At 40.7% G+C, this 21609-nt stretch overlaps 1 protein-coding gene and 1 long non-coding RNA gene across 3 annotated transcripts in view; both read left to right on the top strand.

Annotated features, from left to right (window-relative positions):
• The window catches only part of LOC134639048 (whirlin-like), a 66453-nt gene that overhangs the window by 3934 nt on the left and 40910 nt on the right, over positions 1–21609 (top strand). The window lies entirely within an intron of this gene.
• On the top strand, positions 5667–7075 carry LOC134639136 (uncharacterized). Its single transcript, XR_010095313.1, has 2 exons — positions 5667–5762; positions 6359–7075. It is a non-coding gene; the product is annotated as an uncharacterized LOC134639136 (long non-coding RNA).

Genomic DNA, 21609 nt, shown 5'->3' with positions numbered 1-21609 from the left:
TAGTGTTGAGGATGTGACTTTCTCTGACCAATGCCTGTCGTTTTTGAAGTTGATGTCACAGCCACAGCCAGCACCCATGATCCATGCTCCAATCACATCTACAACTGCAGGTCTGTTTGCTGTAGCCAAGACTCTACACTGAACTGTCAAGATCCATTGTTTAATGGTACTTACACTGCAGTCCTGGACTCTGTTGTTCCATCGAGGTCATATTCCACTAAATTAAAACCACAAAGACTGGTTCAACTTTAGCGAAGGTTAAACCAGCCCAGAAGTACAGGAACAATTTTAAAACATTGTTGGTCACATATAAGTGCATTTGCTCCACTTTATTTTACCAACAGTTATTGCTGTCCTGGCAAAGACTCATGCAAGAAGCATGATTCATCACTGCAGACAACACATATCCACTGCTGTAGAGTCCAGTGGCTGCATGTTTTCCACCGCTGCATCTGATGTTTTGCTTTGTGCTTGCTGATGTAAGGCTTTGATGCACTAGGCCATGGAAGCCCATTCCACGAAACTATTTATGCACTGTTCTTGAGCCAAGTTTGATATTTATATGAAGTTCGGAAGTCTGTAGCAGTTGATTCTGCAGAAGTGATAGTGTCTATTCCCTCGGCTCTATCGGTTAATGGCAGCTGTCCTCTAGATGCACTCGGTAACTAACTGGATTAAATTTAGTAGCTTGGTAGATGAGGCCCATCCTCTGACCACCTGATGTACGATATCAAGACATGCAAAACAGTCTCTTGGAGCCACATGCTAAACCCAACAGGAAGTCAGACATTTTGAATTTAATGATAAATTGTGACGGTTTTAAGGTTATGTGAAACGGCATGGTCATGGCGGCACGTCAAGTTTTCATCATTCGCCAAGAAACTGCTGTAACTCAAAGACACAAAGGCCCTCCCAAACTTCAGTCCTAATGACAGTCCAGCACTGAACAGCTTGATATGCAATTTTTCAGCAACAGTTTAGAATGACAGCTGGTGAGAACAGGTAATTTATGAAAACTAACTCAATATTAAATAAAGTATGCAAATGAAAATGAATGCTATGCCTTTCAAGTGTACTATATAGAAGTATATATAATTGCTTCTCAAGGGAAGCATGTATATTCTAAACAAAATTGGTCCCAGCATCGAACCCTGTGCAATTCCTTATAATTAACCGTAGTGTATGAAGAGGACTCTCCATTTACATTAACAAATTTTAGTCTGTTAGATATAATTCAAATCACTGCAGACCAGGGCCTTTAATACCTACTGCATCCTCTGATCTCTATAATAAAATATTATGGTCAACAGTATTGAACGCTGCACTGAGGACAAGCACGGAGATGAGTCCACTGTCAGAGGTCATAATAATATTATTTGTAATCTTCATTAACAGAGTTTCTGTTCTGTGATGAGTTCTGAAACCTGATGGAGAGTCTTCACATTCACTTGCAGCTCATCAGTTAGCTGTTTACAACGACTCTTTCAAAGGTTTTTGAGATTGTCCTACAAGTAGCTAAGACAGCTGGGCCAGCTGATGGTTGTTTACTGCCAGCTTGAAGGTCTGTGCTATGTAGGCCATTAATAGAAATAGACTGATCATATTTAAGACTGAAACATTAATTAATGGTCAGTGTAGGGTTTTTTTATGAGAGAGAGAAGACAAATACACTCCAATTATAAGTTTTCTCAATTTATTATCAAAACAGTTAGAATTTGAAATTAATTTTACGTAGCACCATGGACCTGCTCTCTGTGGCTCAGAGACAAAAGGCTGCTGCATCCAGGCAGTAAACACTTTTATTGCATGTCACAAACACATAATGTTAACATGATTGGTCGAAATAGTTTGTTCAGACGGCTGGACAGCAACGGGGCTCCAGGTAGATGATTGATAGCGCACAAAACAAAGGCCTCTTTGTTTGTCTTTGTCTTTCTGACTAGCTTCTCAAGCGAGGACAGATGTTGGGTTATTCTCTGTATGTATTATTGTAGGGTCTACGTTACAATATAAAGCACCGTGAGGTGACTGTTGTTGTGATTTGGCGCTATATAAATAAAATTGAATAGAATTGAAAGTCAAAGGAGTTTACAAAGAAAAGCGTCGGGACTTCTTTAAGTTGCTTGAAGACGTTTCACCTCTCATCCGAGAAGCTTCTTCAGTTCTAAGGTCAAATGGCCAAGAGTCATGTGATTAGAGGATCACCAGGGGGTCCTTTGTCCCTCTTTGGGGGGATACTCCCACTGGGTTTAAATCTGGGACTCTTGGCCATTTGACCTTAGAACTGAAGAAGCTTCTCGGATGAGAGGTGAAACGTCTTCAAGCAACTTAAAGAAGTCCAGACGCTTTTTTTTGTAAACTCCTTTGACTACGATGACCTGGATGACTGAGAACCTTCACAGACAATAGAATTGAAAGTTGAATTGTTTATGGCTACATAGAGCTGGGCGATATAAGATTTTTTCATATCACGATATGTTTTTTTTTTCATTTCAGGCGATAACGATATATATCACGATATAAGCCAAATAACTATATTTGTAAGATTTAAATGTGCCGTTGCTCACAAGTAAAATGTGAAATAATCTGCAGCTTGTTTTAATTTAAATATTTATTTCCCATAATAAGTTCAACAGGGTAGATGTACTTAAGGAACATGAGACTTCAGTTTCAGATAAATAAAGGCAAATATTGCAAACTACACAAAAGGTAGCCGCTAAAGCGTTTAAGTTTCAAAATAGAACAAACAAAACAGACTACTAAATTGTCAATTCCACTTAGAAACAAAATTTTAATTCTAAAAATAAATCTTAGTTCGTTTTACAGAAGAACAGACAAAATTGACTAACTTTTGTCAATATCAAATAAACTGAGAACTAAAAGGAAATTCTCAATCTCTCCTTGTTGTCTAGCTTAGCTTTTCAAACAGTTTTAACAGTTACTTTAGTCTGACAAAAGCCGAATGATGAATTAGCGCTTTCAGTCAGAGATTGAGCATGCACCGGTATATTGTATTTAGTCCGTGTGTTTTCAGTCATTCCTTGTCAGGTCGTCTGCTCGTCCACGTCATGTCTTCAGGTATCCATGTCAGTTCACCATGTTTAAGGTTTTTTTCATGTTTTAGTTTTAGTTCCCCCAGTTTAGGTTATTATTTAGTTTCACCCATGCTCTTTGTTTGTATTTATTTTGCCAGCCTTAATAAACTGCTCGTTTTCTGTTAATCCACGTCACGTTTCACATTCTGTTTTTGGTCTGCATTTGAGTCCTTTTTTGCAACACATACAGTCTGCCTCTGCCAGACTGTGACATTCTTTTAACTCTGGATTGTGGCAGCCCTGCTGCCCTCTTGTTGTTGGCCCTGACAGCAGCCTTTGATGATCGATCATGATATCCTGCTTTCATGGCTGGAATCATATGCTGGCCTAAAAGGGTCTGCTCTTCAGTGGTTTCAGTCCTACTTATCTGGAAAAACTTTTTATGTCAACATGTGCCCCCACAGCTCCAAAATAGCCCCTCTTAATTATGATGTACCTCAAGGCTCTCTTTTAGGTCCTGCCTTATTTGCACTGTATATGTTGCCACTGGGGTCTATTTTCTCACGGTAAAAAATTTCATTTCACTGTTTTGCAGATGACTTGGAGATCTATCCATCTTTAAATGCAGGGACAGACTCACTTGATCTATTATTATGCTGCCTTGATGACATCAAACAGTGGATGTCTGTAAATTTTTATTTAAATTAAAACAAAACAGAAGTTGTCATATTTGGCACCTTCGTTAATAATCACATTGGCAGCGCTCTTGGCCCTTTATCTTCCTATTGTAAGTCAAATGTTAAAAACCTCGGTGTGTACCTTGATGGTTCCTTTAAACTGTGTAGGCAGGTGAGCGCAGTAGTTCAATCAAGCTTTTTTCATTTAAAACAGCGAGCCAAGGTAAAGCCACAGCTTCCAGCTAATGTGTTTGTGTTATTCATGGTAAATGAATTGATTCTTATATAGTGCTTTTCTTCTCTCCCAGAGTACTCAAAGCGCTCTATACAACATGCCATATTCACACAAGCACTGCCTTCTATACTTTCTTTAAGTGCTTACTAACTATCATTCACACTCTGATGGATGCATCAGAGAACAACTTGGGGTTAATATCTTGCCCAAGGATATTTGGCATGCAGACTAGGGGGAGCCAGGGATCAAACCACCAACCATCTTAACATTAGATGACCTGCTCTATCTCCTGAGCTACACTCACAAATCTCGTGGTGACAGAGCCTTCTCTGTGGCAGGCCCTAGACTGTGGAATAGTCTTCCCCTTATTATTAGATCTGCACAACCACTTGACCATTTTAAATTGTTACGAAAGACACATTTTTATGTTCTGGCTTTTAACACACGTTGTCTTAAATATTTTGGTAATAAAACATCTTGCTTTTAAAAGCCTTATTTGTTGTTGTTGTTTCAGTTGTTTATATTTACTTATTTTATTTATTTATCTATATTTTACTGCATCATTGTTGTGCATTTTATTTATTTTAGTGGCATTTTACATCGTTTAAGCACTTTATGCTGGTTATGCTGGTAATGTGCTATATAAATAAACTCGACCTTGACCTATTAAGTGAGATTAATTTCAGAAAAGTATGTGACTAAGGCTTTGTTATGGGCAGAAATCTGTGCCATCAGAAACTGAATTTGAATAAGTTAAATTTGAATTTGAATTGTAACTTGAATAAAAGCTTTTGAAAACTGAATTTGAATTAGTCTAATTTGAAATTGAATTTATGGTTTGAAAATGATCATCACTAAATTGAAATTGAATTTTATATATTGAAAATGAATTCATTTGCTTTGAAACTGCATTTTATCCTTTAAAAATTCAGCTCTCGAATAATTTCAGTTTCACTCTCACCATTCAGTTTCAGTTCTACAATTCAATTTCAGTTCCAAAATTCAGTTTTTTGGAACTTACTTCCGGTTCCGGTTCAAGAGTAAACGAGCGCAGATTAATAGAACTACTGTCATGGCCTGGGTCTAGGGACCCAGGGCTCATGTATTTTCAGTGTATGTTTATGTTTATGTTTTCCGTGTGGTGTTTTGGTTTGCTCTCCGTTTCTCCATGTGTCTCCCCGTGAGCTTCCGGAGGTGTGGGTTCGCTGAGGAGACTGCGAACCCGGAAGTGTTTCTGCTCCAGAGACAGCCGCACCTGCCGCTCGTCGTCCTCTGCCAGCTGCAGCAGATTACGCTCGTCAAGGGAACGGCATTTAAGACTGCAGCTGAGCTGAGGCCGACGCTGGATCCTTGAGTCAGAACTCGTCAGTACTGCCGTGGGCTTTTAGTATTACCTCCGAGGAAGTAGATCTCCTGCTAACCTTATGTTTTTATGTTACCAGGAATCTGGAGCGGAGTGTGCTTCGAAGTCACGGTGTGGGAATTGGAGTTTTTTGGAGTCGCCACTTTTTTCACGTTCACGGACATCTGCACTGTGTGGGATTCAGGGAGAATCGCCACGGGACCACAGTGCTTGGATTTTGTATATAGTTGTGTGTTTTTCACCACCTGTAATAAATCCACTGTCCTTCACTAAGAGTCTCGCGTTTGGGCCCTACTTTCACTGCCACTCCACGGTCTGCCATCGCAGCCCGTGACAACTACGTTTTACCAGCGGGCCGAAAGTGTTACTGACGGGAATCTACAGCATCTTGAGCTGAATTAAGACTTCAGAAGTCATTCGTCATGTCGAATGACCAGCGGATAAACTCTCAGGTTGGTAATAAATGTATTACATGTATAAGAACAAGCGTCATGTTAACAATTGATAGCCGTACAGTAACTTTTATGCTTATTGTAGCTGTTAGCTAAAAACGCTAATTTAGCCTAGTTTGCCCTGGATTTAGCTTTGACAAACAAATATGATCGACTGTTTCTAGTAGAATTCCAAAGTTGTCATCTTGTACCCTCTCAGAGCCCTGTATGCTTGCAGAGACCCCTACAGTAGGGAAACATGCAAAACAGCGTCCAAACCTTTGTATTTGAGCTTTATTTATGTCTCACACAGCATCCCAACTCTTTAGCTAACTTAATAACTTTAGCTAAAGTGAATAGTTAGTCTAATTCATTAGTACAGCATTACTGGATCACCTGTTTGAAGTGATATAATATGATATACAACTATCACTGAAGCAGCAAACTTTGTAAATAAACAACACTTCTCATTCTCTAAACGTTTGGCCACAGCTGTAGATTATACTATCAGTGCTTTTTCACTCTTGACAATAATTACATTTCTAAATTCTCTTTGTGCATTTACAGGTAAACAATATCTAATATTTTATCTAAATGACTGCTTTGTCTTTGAAAAGGTGAAGAGCCTGAGGCCGGTGACAGTCCAGTTCTACTCCAAGTACATCCTTACGGTGGCTCACAGGACAAGGCTACATTCCTGTCCTGCCAGAAGAGAAGAGAAACTTCAGAGTCTTCATGCAGTTCAACCACACCTGTCATATTCCATATGACAGGGGTCTCAAACTCCAGTCCTCGAGGGATGCATGCAACTTTTCCATGTGTCCCTTGTGCAACACACCTGAATACAATTAGTAGGTCATTAGCAAGAGTATAGAACTTGACTGCATGCTGAGGTGGCAACCCCTAACCCTACCTACTCAAGTAAATTTAAGTAAATATATGTATTTGGAAACATACTTCTAAAATACTTTTATTGCACCATGTTCATTCACTCATGAGCTGCTGTAACGTGAATCAAATGGCTGAATTGCCAACTCAGCATGCATTCAAGTTCTATACTCTTGCTAATGACCTACTAGGTGTGTTGCAACAGGGACACATGGAAAAGTTGCAGGACAGTGGCCCTCGAGGACTGGAGTTTGAGACCCCTGCCGTATGGTGTTCATGCAGTTTTCTACCCCACAGTTACAGCATGTCTGACTGCCTGTTCAGCATATGCAAAAATATATGAGTTTAAGCATGTGATGACAAAGGCCTTCCATTATGGTGTTTGTCATCACATGTCACAGACATCTGGATGATCATTTGGAATAAACAAAAAACTTGTTACTTCATCTTTTATCTTTATTATTATTATTATTGTTCTTATTTTACATTTTTCATTGTTAGGCATTAGGTTTATTTATAGTAGTCCTTTCCAACTTCTTTCCCTCTTCCATGTTACTGTGTCAGCATCTGTTTGGGGTTGGGAGTGGAACAGAAAGTAAGGAAATCCAAAGTGCCATTAAAACCAGGAGAGGTTCTTATATTTCAGAAGAAGGGATTAATTCAAAAGAAATGACCTCAATGCCATATTTTATTTAGGAACCCTAGAGAGCACTTTACAAAATAACACATTCTTATAATTTCACCCTCAGATGAGCCAAGCTACGACTGTCAGGGAAGGTGATGTAGGTACAGAGCATGTGAGAGTGGTTAAGTTAATGTCTCTTGTCTAGATGAAGGCACAAGAGGGATCAATGGCAAGGCGTAGAGATTCAGTATCTTCAGTCTTCAGTGGACACTCCATTTCTGGCACAAAACACCTGTAAAAGATGATCGATTTAGGTGACCTGACAACTTCAGCCTGTCAAACATAGCAATGGAGCAGTATGTTTAAAAAAAAAAAAAAAAAAAAAAAAAAAACTAAGCTTGCACTCAGTACCCTAAGAATTATTATGGTAGTTAAACACAGTGATAGTCACATATATCACTTCAAACGGAGGTGATCCAGTAATGCTGCACTAATGAATTAGACCAACTATTCACTTTAGCTAAAGTTATTAAGTTAGCTAAAGAGTTGGGATGCTGTGTGAGACATAAATAAAGCTAAAATACAAAGGTTTGGACGCTGTTTTACATGTTTCCCTACTGTAGGGGTCTCTGCAAGCATACAGGGCTCTGAGAGGGTACAAGATGACAACTTTGGAATTCTACTATAAACAGTCGATCATATTTGTTTGTCAAAGCTGAATTCAGGGCAAACTAGGCTAAATTAGCGTTTTTAGCTAACAGCTACAATAAGCATAAAAGTTATTGTACGGCTATCAATTGTTAACATGACGCTTGTTCTTATACATGTAATACATTTATTACCAACCTGAGAGTTTATCCGCTGGTCATTCGACATGACGAATGACTTCTGAAGTCTTAATTCAGCTCAAGACGCTGTAGATTCCCGTCAGTAACACTTTCGGCCCGCTGGTAAAACGTAGTTCTATTAATCTGCGCTCGTTTACTCTTGAACCGGAACCGGAAGTAAGTTCCAAAAAACTGAATTGTAGAACTGAAACTGAATGGTGAGAGTGAAACTGAAATTATTCGAGAGCTGAATTTTTAAAGGATAAAATGCAGTTTCAAAGCAAATGAATTCATTTTCAATATATAAAATTCAATTTCAATTTAGTGATGATCATTTTCAAACCATAAATTCAATTTCAAATTAGACTAATTCAAATTCAGTTTTCAAAAGCTTTTATTCAAGTTACAATTCAGATTCAATCTGAGCAATTCAAATTCAAATTTAACTTATTCAAATTCAGTTTCTGATGGCACAGATTTCTGCCCATACTTTGTTTTTTTCTTTTTTATTATATAATTCAACATTTGCTTAGTGGTTTTATGGTGTGCAAACCCTTTATTTTATTTGACATTTATTACTGTTCTTCGCTGGTTTAAACATGCTGTGGTGATTTTGTATATCTTATAGTAAACATCCATTTTTGTGGACTTTGAAGTTGAAAGTCTTCAAAACTATTATACGTTAAAAGCAGATCAGATTTTGTGAAATCTGTGAAAAGCACTTTGAGTCTTTATTGCAGTATTTTCTGTGTGTTCAGCTTGTAGTGATCTTTGAGAGCAGCAGCATGTCTAACTTTGGCAAGTGTTTGAATTTATTTTTAAACAATGACTCTTTCATTCTACTTATATGTGGAGAAATAACGTTACATAATCACAATCAGATGACTTCACAGGCACCGGCCTTCGATGAGCTCCCAAAATAGCAGCTTTTCAAATGGAGGAGGAGGAGGAGTAAGTTATCCTTTGCTGTCAGCTTGATAAGCCTAAAGTTATGTTACTGTCAAGGGCCCTTGAATGCAGCTCTCTATGCAAAGCACATATTCTAAGTAACAGACATCAGTGTGTGGGAGAAACCGAATTGATTCAATTCCCTGAAGAGAGAGGGAGCAGTCTGACATCATGTTCTGTTGCTACAGGAGATCGGAGAGCAGGACCGTGGTCACAATATTGCACGATTGTGTGATCAGCACAGGCGGAATGTTCTCCAGGATCCAGTTGTTTTCTACAGAACATTTTTTGTAGGACTTATTCCAAATATTAGACATGAAAAACTAAATATGTTTTTGTAGGTTTGAATTTTTATGGTCAAACTCATTACTTAAAAAAGCAATCTATTGCAGATTTCTCTTTACCCTTTTTTTGAAAAGCAAAAGATGTATTATCAGATGCTGGGTCACAGACCCAGCATCTGATAACTTTATTGTAATATATATATATTTAGAAAAAATACTCCTCTCACTCCTGTGGGCAGTCTTTATCCTTCATGCTCGGATCCTCTATCAGAGGCCTGGGAGCTTGAGGGTCCCGTGCAGTATCTTAGCTGTTCCAAGGACTGCGCTCTTCTGGACATAGATCTCCGATGTTGTTCCTGGGATCTGCTGGAGCCACTCGCCTACAGGGTGCTGAACTTGGGATGAAACCCTCCATGCATAGTCAGGAGTTTTCTGGTCTTGATGTCAGTAGCTTTGATCTCGTCCTCTGGCCTCCTTATTATCCCAGCAGGGTACCTGATCACGGGCAGGGTGTAGGTGTTGATAGCCCGGATGTTGTTCTTATCATTCAGCGAACTCCTCAGGACTTGCCTGACCCTCTGCAGGTACTTGGTGGTTGCAGTTTTCCCAGCAGCCTCTTCATGGTTCCCATTTGCCTGTGGGATCCCCAGGTACTTGTAGCTGTCCTCTGTGTCTGCAATGTTGCCTTCTGGTATTTCGATCCCCTCAGTTCTGACTACCTTCCCTCTCTTCGTTACCATCTGACTACTCTTCTCCAATCCAAACGACATTCCGATGTCATTGCTGTATATCCTGGTGGTGTGAATCAGTGAATCGATGTCTCGTTCACTCTTGGCATACAGCTTGATATCATCCATGTACAGGAAGTGGCTGACAGCTGCTCCATTCCATAGTCAGTATCTGTAGCCAGTCTTGTCAAAGAGCTCACTTAGGGGATTCAGGCCTATGCAGAACAGCAGCAGGGACAAAGCATCTCCTTGGTAAATCCTGCACATAATTTCCTTAGGGATTAATACAGTATTCTGATTCTGATTGATGGTGACTTGTGCTATGGGCTTAAAGTTGGCCTCTAGTGTTGTATGCCACATCCTCATTGAGTTCCTGATGAAGGGTCCGGTTGATCTTGTATAGTTCTACGCATTCCAGGAACCAGGTGTGGGGCATTGAGTCATAGGCCTTCTTGTAGTCAATCTAATCTGCACTCAACCCACCTGGAGTGCAGAATGAACAAATTTTGGACAAACTGCTCAAAATGCGTTGAAAGAGACATTTCAGGGATTTTGACTCAGTCTGTGCTCTAGATGCGTTAATTGTAATTGCGTTAGTTGCGATGACGGTGCATTAACACTGACAGCACTAAAAGAAATATGAAGTTGCCAATTTGGGATGAAAGACGTAAACCTAAGGATGTAACCAAAGCGGTGTGCCGCTTGTGCAGACATATAGTGCGAACAAAGTACTCAAACACGACTAACTTGATTGAGCATGTACATGTCCACCATCCGGCTGAGTATGCTAGGCTATCACCAGCTTCTGCAGCTCTATCAACGAGCATTTGGGCGCACTTTCAGGAGGGTGTATTTGCTCGCAGATGAAAGAGGGTGCTGTTAAAACAGCGCTATTATTATTTTTTTTTCTGTTGACTGTTTCTATTAGCTCCATCATTATTAGCAAACTTACTTATAAATAAATCTCCCTTGTAAAAATGATTGCCGATGGGCTCAGCCTATCGTCGATAGTCGATACATTCGTCCAATCGCCCAACCCTAAAGCTGACTTGTCATTCTTGCTGATGAGACCCACCACAGTTGTGTCATCAGCTTGAACTTGAGCTGTTGAGGCAGGACACTGGGGACTTCTTTGGCATGCGAATGATGGTGGTGGCCTTGAGGCACATTGGGACGACAGCAGTGCTCAGGGAGAGGATGAAGATGTCCGTGAGGGCGTCTGTCAGCTGGTCTGCACGTTCTCTGAGCACTCTTCCAGGAATGTTATCTAGACCAGCAGCTTCCTGTGGGTTAACTTTACGAAGAGTTTTCCTCACATCAGGAGAGGTCAGACACAGAACCTGGTCGTTGTGAGGGTGGGCTGGACATCCTCAGCAACAAGTCATTCTGAGCGTCAAATTGTGCATAGAAGTTGGTCAGTGCATCTGGTAAGGAGGCATAACCATCGCAGGCAGGCGTCATCTTCCTGTAGTTGGTGATGACCTATATGCCCTGCCACATGCGCTCTCCTGGAAGTGGCTGTTAATTCTGCTGCCATTAACGCACTTCACTGTTCTGATGGCTCGAGACAGTTTGGCCCTCACTGTTCCCAGGGCCGCTTTGTCGCCTGCTCTGAAGACAAATTCTTGAGTCTTTAGCAGCTCATGCACTTCTGCTGTCATCCACAGTTTCTGGTTGGAGCATATTATGATAGTCTTGGAGACAATAACATCATCGATGCCATGGTCTAGATCAGCTGATTAGTCTTGGTAATGGTCACAGTAGGTATTGTCCGTAGTGCTGCATTCACATCATCTAGTAGATCTTCAGAGGATACTTCTTGGTAACCGGTTATAGAGGGTCCATGTTTCAAGCTTCGCCATGATCCTACTCCTATACCTCGGAGTACACATTGACAATAAACTGGACTGGGCGAAAAACACCACTGCACTTTACAGGAAAGGCCAGAGTCCCCTCTATTTTTTGAGGCGACTGAGGTCCTTCAACATCTGCCAGAAAATGCTCAGGATTTTCTACGAGTCTGTTGTGGCCAGTGCCATCCTCTATGCTGTTGCATGCTGGGGGAGCAGGCTGAGGGTCGCTGATGCCAACAGACTCAATAAACTGATCCATAAGGCCAGTAATGTTGTGGGGATGGAGCTGGACTCCCTCAAGGTGGTGTCGGAGAGGTGGATGTTGTCCAAGATAAAGACAATGTTGGATAACACCTCCCACCCACTCCATGACATGCTGGTCAGTCACAGGAGCACGTTCAGTGAGACACTGAGAGTACCAAAAAGCACCACTGAATGACACAGGAAATCATTCCTGCCTGTGGCCGTCTCCCTGTACAACTCCTCCACCTAACACACTGTATACTGCAATAGTTACAGCCTCTTTGCACACACTCTCCTCTTATTCAGATATTTATCAATAAGTGACTTATTTGTATATAAGTCATGTATATATTGTATATATTGTGTCTATTTCTTACTTAGTGTATTGTCTGTCTTTGTTACTGTTTATACTGAAGCACTGTAACCAAAATAATTTCCCCTAGGGATCAATAAAGTATTCTGATTCTGATTCAGGTCAGTTCCTCTCGCACTCAGCACTCCTTCTTCCGTTGCACTTGGGGCTTGGTACCCAATGTCGGGTGGGGGTGATGATGATATCTCCCCCCTGACCTGTCGTCCTGGCTCCCCCTTGCCGTAGCATTTGTGTTGTACCTCGTGAATCTCTCGCTGTGAAAGCAGTATTTTTTTCCAAATGTTGGAACACTGAGCTACTAGTTGTTTCGCCATCAATCTGGATGCCTCTTCTGCTGGGGTTACTTGCGAAGTAGCATTCCAACAGTGCCCTGTTCTCATCTCTTGCCCCCTTGTACCTTTTTATTCCATTAAGCCCACTTCTCATTAGTATGTCCTGGTTCCTCAATATCTGATGCAGCCAGTATGCCTTCACTTTTCTGTCTCTCACTCATATCTGAGGTAGGCTTGGTCAGCATGGGGGGTCTAGCCTAGGGACTCTTTCTGGATACAGATGTACTGGACGGGAATTGAACCTCTGGCTCTCGTGCCCTCTTAGCTGCGCGCGTGCGCAATTACGCACTTTTGGCACGGTCTCTGCGCACAGAAAATCTGTGTTGCGCACAAAAAATCTAACCTGAATTGAAATTAAAATTAAAACTTTAACAATTCTGTTTTGCAGTGTTAGTCAGTAAGTGACTGGCTGCTCCCGTATGGGATTAGAACGATGCCACCTTATCCCATAGTCCAGCCAATGATGCGATTCACATTCGTATATACGCAGCTAATCAACGTGGTTGACAGGCTATGACAGCGTCCTTATGTGCCGACACCGGTGTTTTAGCTAGCAAAGCGGCGTGGCTGATGTGGAGTGAAGCCACGTTAATGACAACGTGTACAACCATTGGAGATGTGAGCAGGACAGACGGAACAATTGACGGAAAAAGTGTGGACTTTATACCAGTTTTTAAATTGTGTTGATAGGCCACGTAAAACCAGAGTTATGATGAAGATATCTGCAATGTTTGGTTTTCTTCCTGAATACTATCGTTGTTTATATTTACTGCGGGAAGAAACGGTAAAAACGGCGTTTTATAAGGAAAACGCTCGAAAGCGCTCTCTACCTGTGAGCAAAAACAAAACCAAGAAAACCCCACCCTTTCCTATTGGTGGAAAAATGTACCATGTGGACCAATCAAAAAATGATACGCAAAGTGGCATCTAGTTGTTAAGAAACGCGGGGATGTTTTAGGAGTGACGGCGGTGTTTTGAGATGTGAGAGATTTGAGACGTTTAGTGCAAATCTTGTGTAGTTAGTGTGTAGTGTAGTCAATAGTAGTCATTGTAAGTGGGCTAAAGCAGTTAATTAAAAGTAGTCTAACATAAATGTAAATGCTGTAATTAGATTATTTTAATAAACCATGTAACTTGGATGGATTCGACGCTGGCGTGACCACAGTGCACACGTCTGCTGTTGCTCACAGTGGTCCAAGGGACCGCTCAGGGAGTTTGTGTGTTCGCTCAGACACATGAGAAATTAGAGGGAACATTGAAGGTAGGTAAGGTTTATATTAATATTGTAGTGTTGAGCACCTTCAGATTACTGTTGTTGTTGGTCTTGTATACAGCATCACTGTTGGTCTCAAGTCCAGTTTGTCATTCAGATGAATGTTCAAGTACCTACAGCTATCCACTATTTCCACTTCTTTACTCTTGATGTTGATCGACCTAGTTGCAGCCAACCACCGTCGCTTTTGTCTTGCTTAAATTCAGAAGGAGGTGATTTCTTCTGGAACACTCACTAAAGTTTCTCACCAGTTCCCTGTATTTCAACTCCTGCCCACCCGCAGTGTCATCACAGAAATTCTCCAGGTAGAAATTCTCCAGGTAGGATGTTCTGCTGTTGCACTGGAAATCTTATGAAATCTTAGGAATGGAGAATGATGTCGTCCACCCCCCCAGCTGTACAAACTGAGGCCTCTCTTACAGTCAGCAATCCAGGAGACAGTAGAAGTGGTGACACCCATCCTGAGCACCTTGTGGTTGGATGGTATTAATGGCAGTTTAATACTATATTTGGTATCAGTGCCTCTTTACACTGGTTGCCTGTCCATTTTAGAATTCATTTTAAAATTTTAACATTTTATTGTTTGCTTTTAAAGTTTTAAATGGCCTGGCTCCTTCTTACCTGTCAGACCTACACCGATACACTCCACAGAGGTCTCTCAGATCAACTGGCCAGTCACTCCTTGCTGTCCCCATGTTGAGACTGAAACACCAGGGGGACCGAGCTTTTGCTGTTTTGTCCCCCAAATTATGGAATAAACTGCCCCTCCATATTAGGCTGGCCCCAACACTTGAAATCACTTTTAAAAACACACCTTTTTTCAAAGGCTTTTTAGGAGTAGCACCAGAGTCAGCTTGTAGTCAGTTTTAGTCAGCTGTTGGTCACTCTTAATCCTTTTATTTTGTTCATCTTATTCATTGTATATCTTATTGTCGATTTTACTCATGTTTTAATATTTAATATATATATATACTGATTTATTTTTATGTTCTTTTTCATTTATGTATTTATTTTATTGTTATTTATATTTATTTCTTTGTCTGCTTAATGTATGGTTATTAACTGTTTTATAACTCTCTGTTTTATTATTGGAAAGCACTTTGGTCAACTTTGTTGTTTTTAAAGTGCTATATAAATAAAGTTGGATTGGATTGGATCAGTATAAACATGATGACTTCCACAGCCCTTCTAGTCCCCCCACCCCCGTGAAAAAAGCCTGTGAGCACCATAAAAGCACAGAAAAATTGACTGAGGTCCATAGTTTTTAAAAACTAACATTTTAAAAAGATTATCTACAACTATAAGAAACTATGTAGAAAAACACAAGAAACTGCAGGAGCTGCAGCAGCAAGCTGCCACTCTTACAGCAGACTAGGTGTGAATGCATATTTATTAGTTTATATATTATTTTTTATAGAAAACGTACCAAAGAAATGTTTGGTTGGGAATGTCTGCATGTGCAGTACAGGTAAACATACATGTCTGTGGGCTTCAGAGAGACTGAGACAGCAAGAGAAAGAGAATTCAGATGCAGCAACTATGATAGATGAACAAGTACAGGAAAACAGCTGGCATGGCAGATTTGAGATGACAGTCAACACATCTACACACACACAGACACACAAACAGATAGTGCCACATAGCAGAAGAGAAAACCAAATCAAAGCAGCCGACTACAAATTTAGACTATTGAGAAAGATTTACATAAGTGTGTGTATTGCTGTTGGTACACACAAACACACTACACGTGTTTTGCTAATGTTCATTAAATTAAGCTTTAAATTTAACATGCAAGTAACAACTTGAGCTGAGCCAACGAATAGATATAATTATGAATGAAATAATACTGGTATAGATTTTTTTTTTAAATAATTAAATCAAGCATGAATCCTGCAAGAATCAAGTTGTTTATTTTTTGTGTTTTTCAAATTTTACTCCAGGCTAGCATGAAAAACCATCAACCATGAAACCTGATGAAACTTTAAAGGATTCAAATGATTTGGACTTGTCTTGGACCGTTTCAGATGTCTTATTCTGAGTAGAAAGAATAAGACATCTGAAACATCTGAGTAGAAAACAAACTGAGACTTACTTAAGCATGAGCAATGCTTAGAGGCAGAAGTAGTGATTCAGTCACAATCAAAGGCCCTCACTGTGGCCCTTATAATCTGAGTGACCAGTGCTGACCTCTGCACTGTCATTTTGTCCTGTGAATCACCTCTCCTCCAGCATAAAAATAAATCCATTTTATCATAGAAACATTTCCCTTCTTTTTCTCTCTTTAACCACCTACCCATCCAGCCCCATGCAAGGGCTGCTAAGAGCTCCTCTTCCACCCACTCCTTCACAGTTGAAGCATTGTGGGGAAGCATATATAGCTCAAATTGCACTTGAGTGCCACTTGTCTCTGCTTGTTACAGCACCCATCTTTGATTCCTTCCTGCTCTGGATGGCTCTGAGCTTGCAGAAACACTGAGCTCAGAATAGAACAGCTACTTCTGCCTCAACACTGTTATGATGCAAGGCTGAACAAAGAAAAGTGACTCGCCTGCGGTGACATACTTTGTTATCCAGCATTTTCTGTCTGCCATTTGTTAGTGAAGCTCTAGTTGCAGACCACTATCAATCTCTGTTTCTTAACTGGGTCAGTTATTTTATTGTCTGTGGAGAAGTCTAATTGTCAGGGCTGGCTGTGTTGCTGGGAGAGCTGGACCCAGAAAGCAGGACTCGAGGAGTAAAGTAAAAAGGTGATTTTTATTATTGATGCGACATTGAGGCTCCTAAGCCTGTTTCACTCTTTTTAAGCTTTTTAAGCGGCTTGTATCAAATTGTGATCATGTGACTGATAATGTTTGAGGCCTAATATGTCACAATGAAAAACTGGAAGTGAGGTGACTGATTCAAATCTTTACCACTGCTTCACTCATTACAAGGAGATGTGAGATGCTTCAAGCAGACTAATATAAATAGTAACAGGGTAACACATTTAACACTAGCACTGCCAGAAGGTTTCATTTTGACCCGGACCTGTAAGTGCAGTAATGGCAAAGACACCATTTTTTGAAGAGGTTAAGTTTGTAATGATAAAACTAGTTTTCACAGCTGGCTGCAAAAACATAAGAAACACATTTTAAAGCCCTTTACTTCCTCCTCACTGCTTTTCAGGCCTTCACTTTTTATTTAATATTTACAGGGTGGGCCATTTATATGGATACACCGTAATAAAATGGGAATGGTTGGTGATATTAAAGTCCTGTTTGTGGCACATTAGTATATGTGAGGGGGCAAACTCCTCAAGATGGGTGGTGACCATCTTGGGTTAGTGTGAGACCAATAGCGGTGGTTTTGTTTGTTAACTTCACCATTCACATAAAAGTTTGCCTCATCACTGAACAAAATCTTCTGCGTGAACTGAGGGTCCTGTTCCAATTTTTGTTTTGCCCATTCTGCAAATTCTGTGCGCCGATCTGGGTCATCCTCGTTGAGATGCTGCAGTAGCTGGAGTTTGTAAGGGTGCCATTTGTGAGTAGCTAATATCTGCCGAAGAGATGTTCGACTAATGCCACTCTCCAGTGACATGCGGCGAGTGCTAGGACAGCCACTGATGTTTCTTCATTAGTGACAGTTTTCTTGCATCCACATTTTGACAAATCCAACACTGAACCAGTTTCACGAAACTTAGCAAGCAGTTTGCTAACTGTAGCATGGGAGATGGGTGGTCTCGTAGGGTGTCTTGCATTGAAATCTGCTGCAATGACCCGGTTACTGCGTTCACCAGATATCAACACAATTTCCATCCGCTCCTCACGTGTTAACCTCTTCGACATGTCAATGGCTGTGAACAAAGAGAAACTTGTAAATAACTCATGAAAGAATAAAGTTACGTTGAAACCAAGCACACCATTGTTTTTCTTGTGACATTACCAATAAGTTTGATGTGTCACATGGCCCAACAAAAGTTGTATCCAAGATGGCCGACTTCTAAATGGCCACCATGGTCACCACCCATCTTGAGGAGTTTGCCCCCTCACATATACTAAATGGTAAATGGCCTGTATTTGTATAGCGCTTTTCCAGTCCCTAAGGACCCCAAAGCACTTTACACCTTCAGTCATCCACCCATTCACGCACACATTCACACACTGGTGATGGCAAGCTACATTGTAGCCACAGCCACCCTGGGGCGCACTGACAGAGGCGAGGCTGCCGGACACTGGCGCCACCGGGCCCTCTGACCACCACCAGTAGGCAACAGGTGAAGTGTCTTGCCCAAGGACACAACGACCGAAACTGTCCGAGCCGGGGCTCGAACCGGCAACCTTCCGATTACAAGGCGAACTCCCAACTCTTGAGCCACGATCGCCCCGTACTCATGTGCCACAAACAGGACTTTAATATCACCAACCATTCCCATGTTATTACGGTGTATCCATATAAATGGCCCACCCTGTAGATGCGTTTTGTACCATCTGCCCAGTTCAGCTGCACAGCACAGCCAGCGATAACACACTCACCCCTCTGATCTGCCATTTTGCCAAAAAGTTAATGTGTGCCAAAAAATAATTTCAGATATTTCTATGTTGTTGTTTTTTTTATCTCTAATGTCTTTGCTTATGTTTCCTGTGCCTGTACTCAACAGACGTCACGGAGGGCTTAGCTTATATAAAGGTTATGAAGAAAATGAAGTTATGAAGGGGTTCGCTTATAAAAAAAAATTACCTGTTTTGCAAATATTTTTATAACCCGTTATTGCACCTACTTTACTGTTCTGCATTATAGTCAATCCAGTAATTTTCGTCCATTTCAGATATTTGTATAGAACTGTTATCTTGTAACATCTGTGGTGATTTCTGCTTCCCTCTTGCCCAGATCGCTCATGAAAAAGACATTTTTAATTTTTAAAAAGAACTCAACAGGGAAAACATACTGCGAGGGAGGACACAACCACAAAGGAGAATGTGACAAAAAGCAAGGGAAGGCTGAGGCAATAGAGACACAAGATAGAGGGAAGAACAGATACCAAAATAAAACGGGAAACTACTGACACTGAGATACAGACTAAGATACGACAGCAGAGAGTAATCACAGGAACAAGCTTTAAGCACAAGATTAATAGAGGCTGGGGTCTACTACACCAGGCAAGACTCCAAGTTCAGGTTGTGCAGGTATGCCCCTGAGACAATCCAGCACATAAAAACAAGGTGCAAGATGCTAGCAGGGAGTTACATGGAACTAAGTGACTAGCATAGTACAGGAACATCTCTGCCAAATATGATCCGGAAGTCCCAAGGACTAACCTCTAGGGTGAATGACCGAGCTAAAATCCTGAGGGACTTCCAGATACAGACAGAAAAACTGCTAATGGTTAAACAACAGGATGTAGTATTGGTGGACAAGCAGAGGAAGAAAGCCGTAGTGACAGTTCTAGGTGATAGCAACATAAGGAAAAAGGAACATAAGAAGAAACTCCAAGGGCTTAGAGAATACCTAGAGAAGATGTGGAATTTGAAGGCAACAGTGGTCCCTGTGGTACAAATCCAACCTGAAGGGCATATTTACTGTCAACATTTAATATTATCCCTTCAATTTCCAGCTTCAAACTCATGAGCCTTTTGGACACTCTCGTCACCTCCACAGTCCTGTTTATTATATACTCTTTCTCCTATCAGCACCATGGTAGAACAGCTTGAATCTGCCTCCAGTGCTCCTGGCCTTACCTCCCGTTTACCTGGTTTTACACAGTATATTTAGTTTCTTCTCTCCATCATGTAAGCCAACTCTTTCCCTTTATCATAGTCATAGTCATAGTTCCTATCATCAGGGACTTTAAATGTCCTTTCCCACTTAACAAACCTTCCTCTTCCTTTGTCTTCAGCCAGTGGCGGCACAGTTTCCACTGGCTGTTTTCCACTGGATCCTAATGGGAATATTAGCATGCTTGAAATAGTGTCCTTTCTCCTTTGGGCATTGATGTACTGTCCTGTTGACCTGGTCTCCTGTATGTCTATGAAAGTTTATAAAGAGAGAGGGTAAAAGGTCTTAGCGTTTGATCTTTCTAAGGGTCCACTGTGTTGCACAGCATACACTATATGGTTTAGGTTGTGCTTTGTCCTTGAGAGGAACGGGTTTTATCTGAGGGCTTTGCTGGTTCTGAACTTCACTGGGACGTTATGCTTGGAGAAAATTCTCGAGTTTATCTTATAAAGCTATCACATAAGGGAAAACAATGTTGTTCCTTTTGCCTCCGTGGTTAATTACTTTTTTCTATCAGAAACTAAAGTTTCTGATAACATATTCTTTTTTTGCTTTAAGAATACTTACTTACTCATCTAGTCAAGTTGAAAAACTGTCAAAGAAGTAGGCATATAGTGTCAGTCTACAAGCAAGAGAACAACTCCATGAATAGTTGATTGAAGGTAGTAGCATTTTTAGGACTAGCACAACATTGCAAGGCATGAAACACCATATAACAGACAGACTGAAGCACCCATGGCTTACCTGTTATCGCACCTGAAAGAGACTAAAAGATCTTAACATCCAACCTTTTTGTTAAAAGTGGTACAGAGTGCTAAAACAGAGTACAGCATGTGCAAACACCAAGAAGCCACTAATCTAAAAGAATGTCTGACTTTAAAGTTATGATTTAATAAACTAAATTGCATTGAGTATATTCTGATTAGCAGACACGGAGTTCTGAAGAGAAAGGGTAAAAGAAAGCATTTCTGTGTAACTGGATTTAAACCATATTATGTGGACATGGATGTTCATGTAAGAATGAACTGAGGACAAATCTAACTGAAGATAAACTGCATGAGCTGAATGAAACATTAAGTGTATTCATATGTGATAGATCCCAAAAGGTTGATTCTGTTCATCTGGACGTCTGGAGTTTTCAGTGGGAGAAACGTTTCATCACTTATCGAAGTGACTTCTTCTTCTTGGTGTTCGCTCTGTGTTGTAGCGTCCTGATGACACCCAGTTTGTGCTCCAGTGGATGATGAGAGTCAAACCTTAGATACTGATACGTATGCGTAGGTTTACGGTACACATCAGCTTTCTGTCATGGGGGGCAGGGCTATGGTTCCCCCCACTGTTATTACCTTTTTTTGCTGTGGTCTGTCCCACCCCAGTTAGTATCACCTGTGTTGTGTTATTCAGTCATTTCTGTTAGTGTGTACATACTAATGCACAAGGAAAAAAAGAAAAATAATTCTCTGTAACTTATTTCAAAAAGGAAAGCTTTTATATAGCCCATGAAAATCAGAAAACCAGTACCTCAAATTATTTAAATATGTAGTTTTCAGTCAGAGCAAATCAACAGTATAAATACCACATAAACTTCAGTAAACACATCTGCAATCACGAGGAAGTCTGCCAACTTGATAGCTATGCAGATGACAAACATCAGCACCCTCCATCACCCACAGATGGTCGCTGCTGAATAGGCTGGCTGTTCACAGAGTGCTGTATCAAAACACATTAGTGGAAACTTGA

Source organism: Pelmatolapia mariae, linkage group LG12, assembly GCF_036321145.2.
Source record: "Pelmatolapia mariae isolate MD_Pm_ZW linkage group LG12, Pm_UMD_F_2, whole genome shotgun sequence".
Classification (NCBI taxonomy): Eukaryota; Metazoa; Chordata; class Actinopteri; order Cichliformes; family Cichlidae; genus Pelmatolapia; species Pelmatolapia mariae.
Note: the sequence above shows the minus strand (reverse complement) of the source record. Positions and strands in the feature narration are given on the sequence as shown.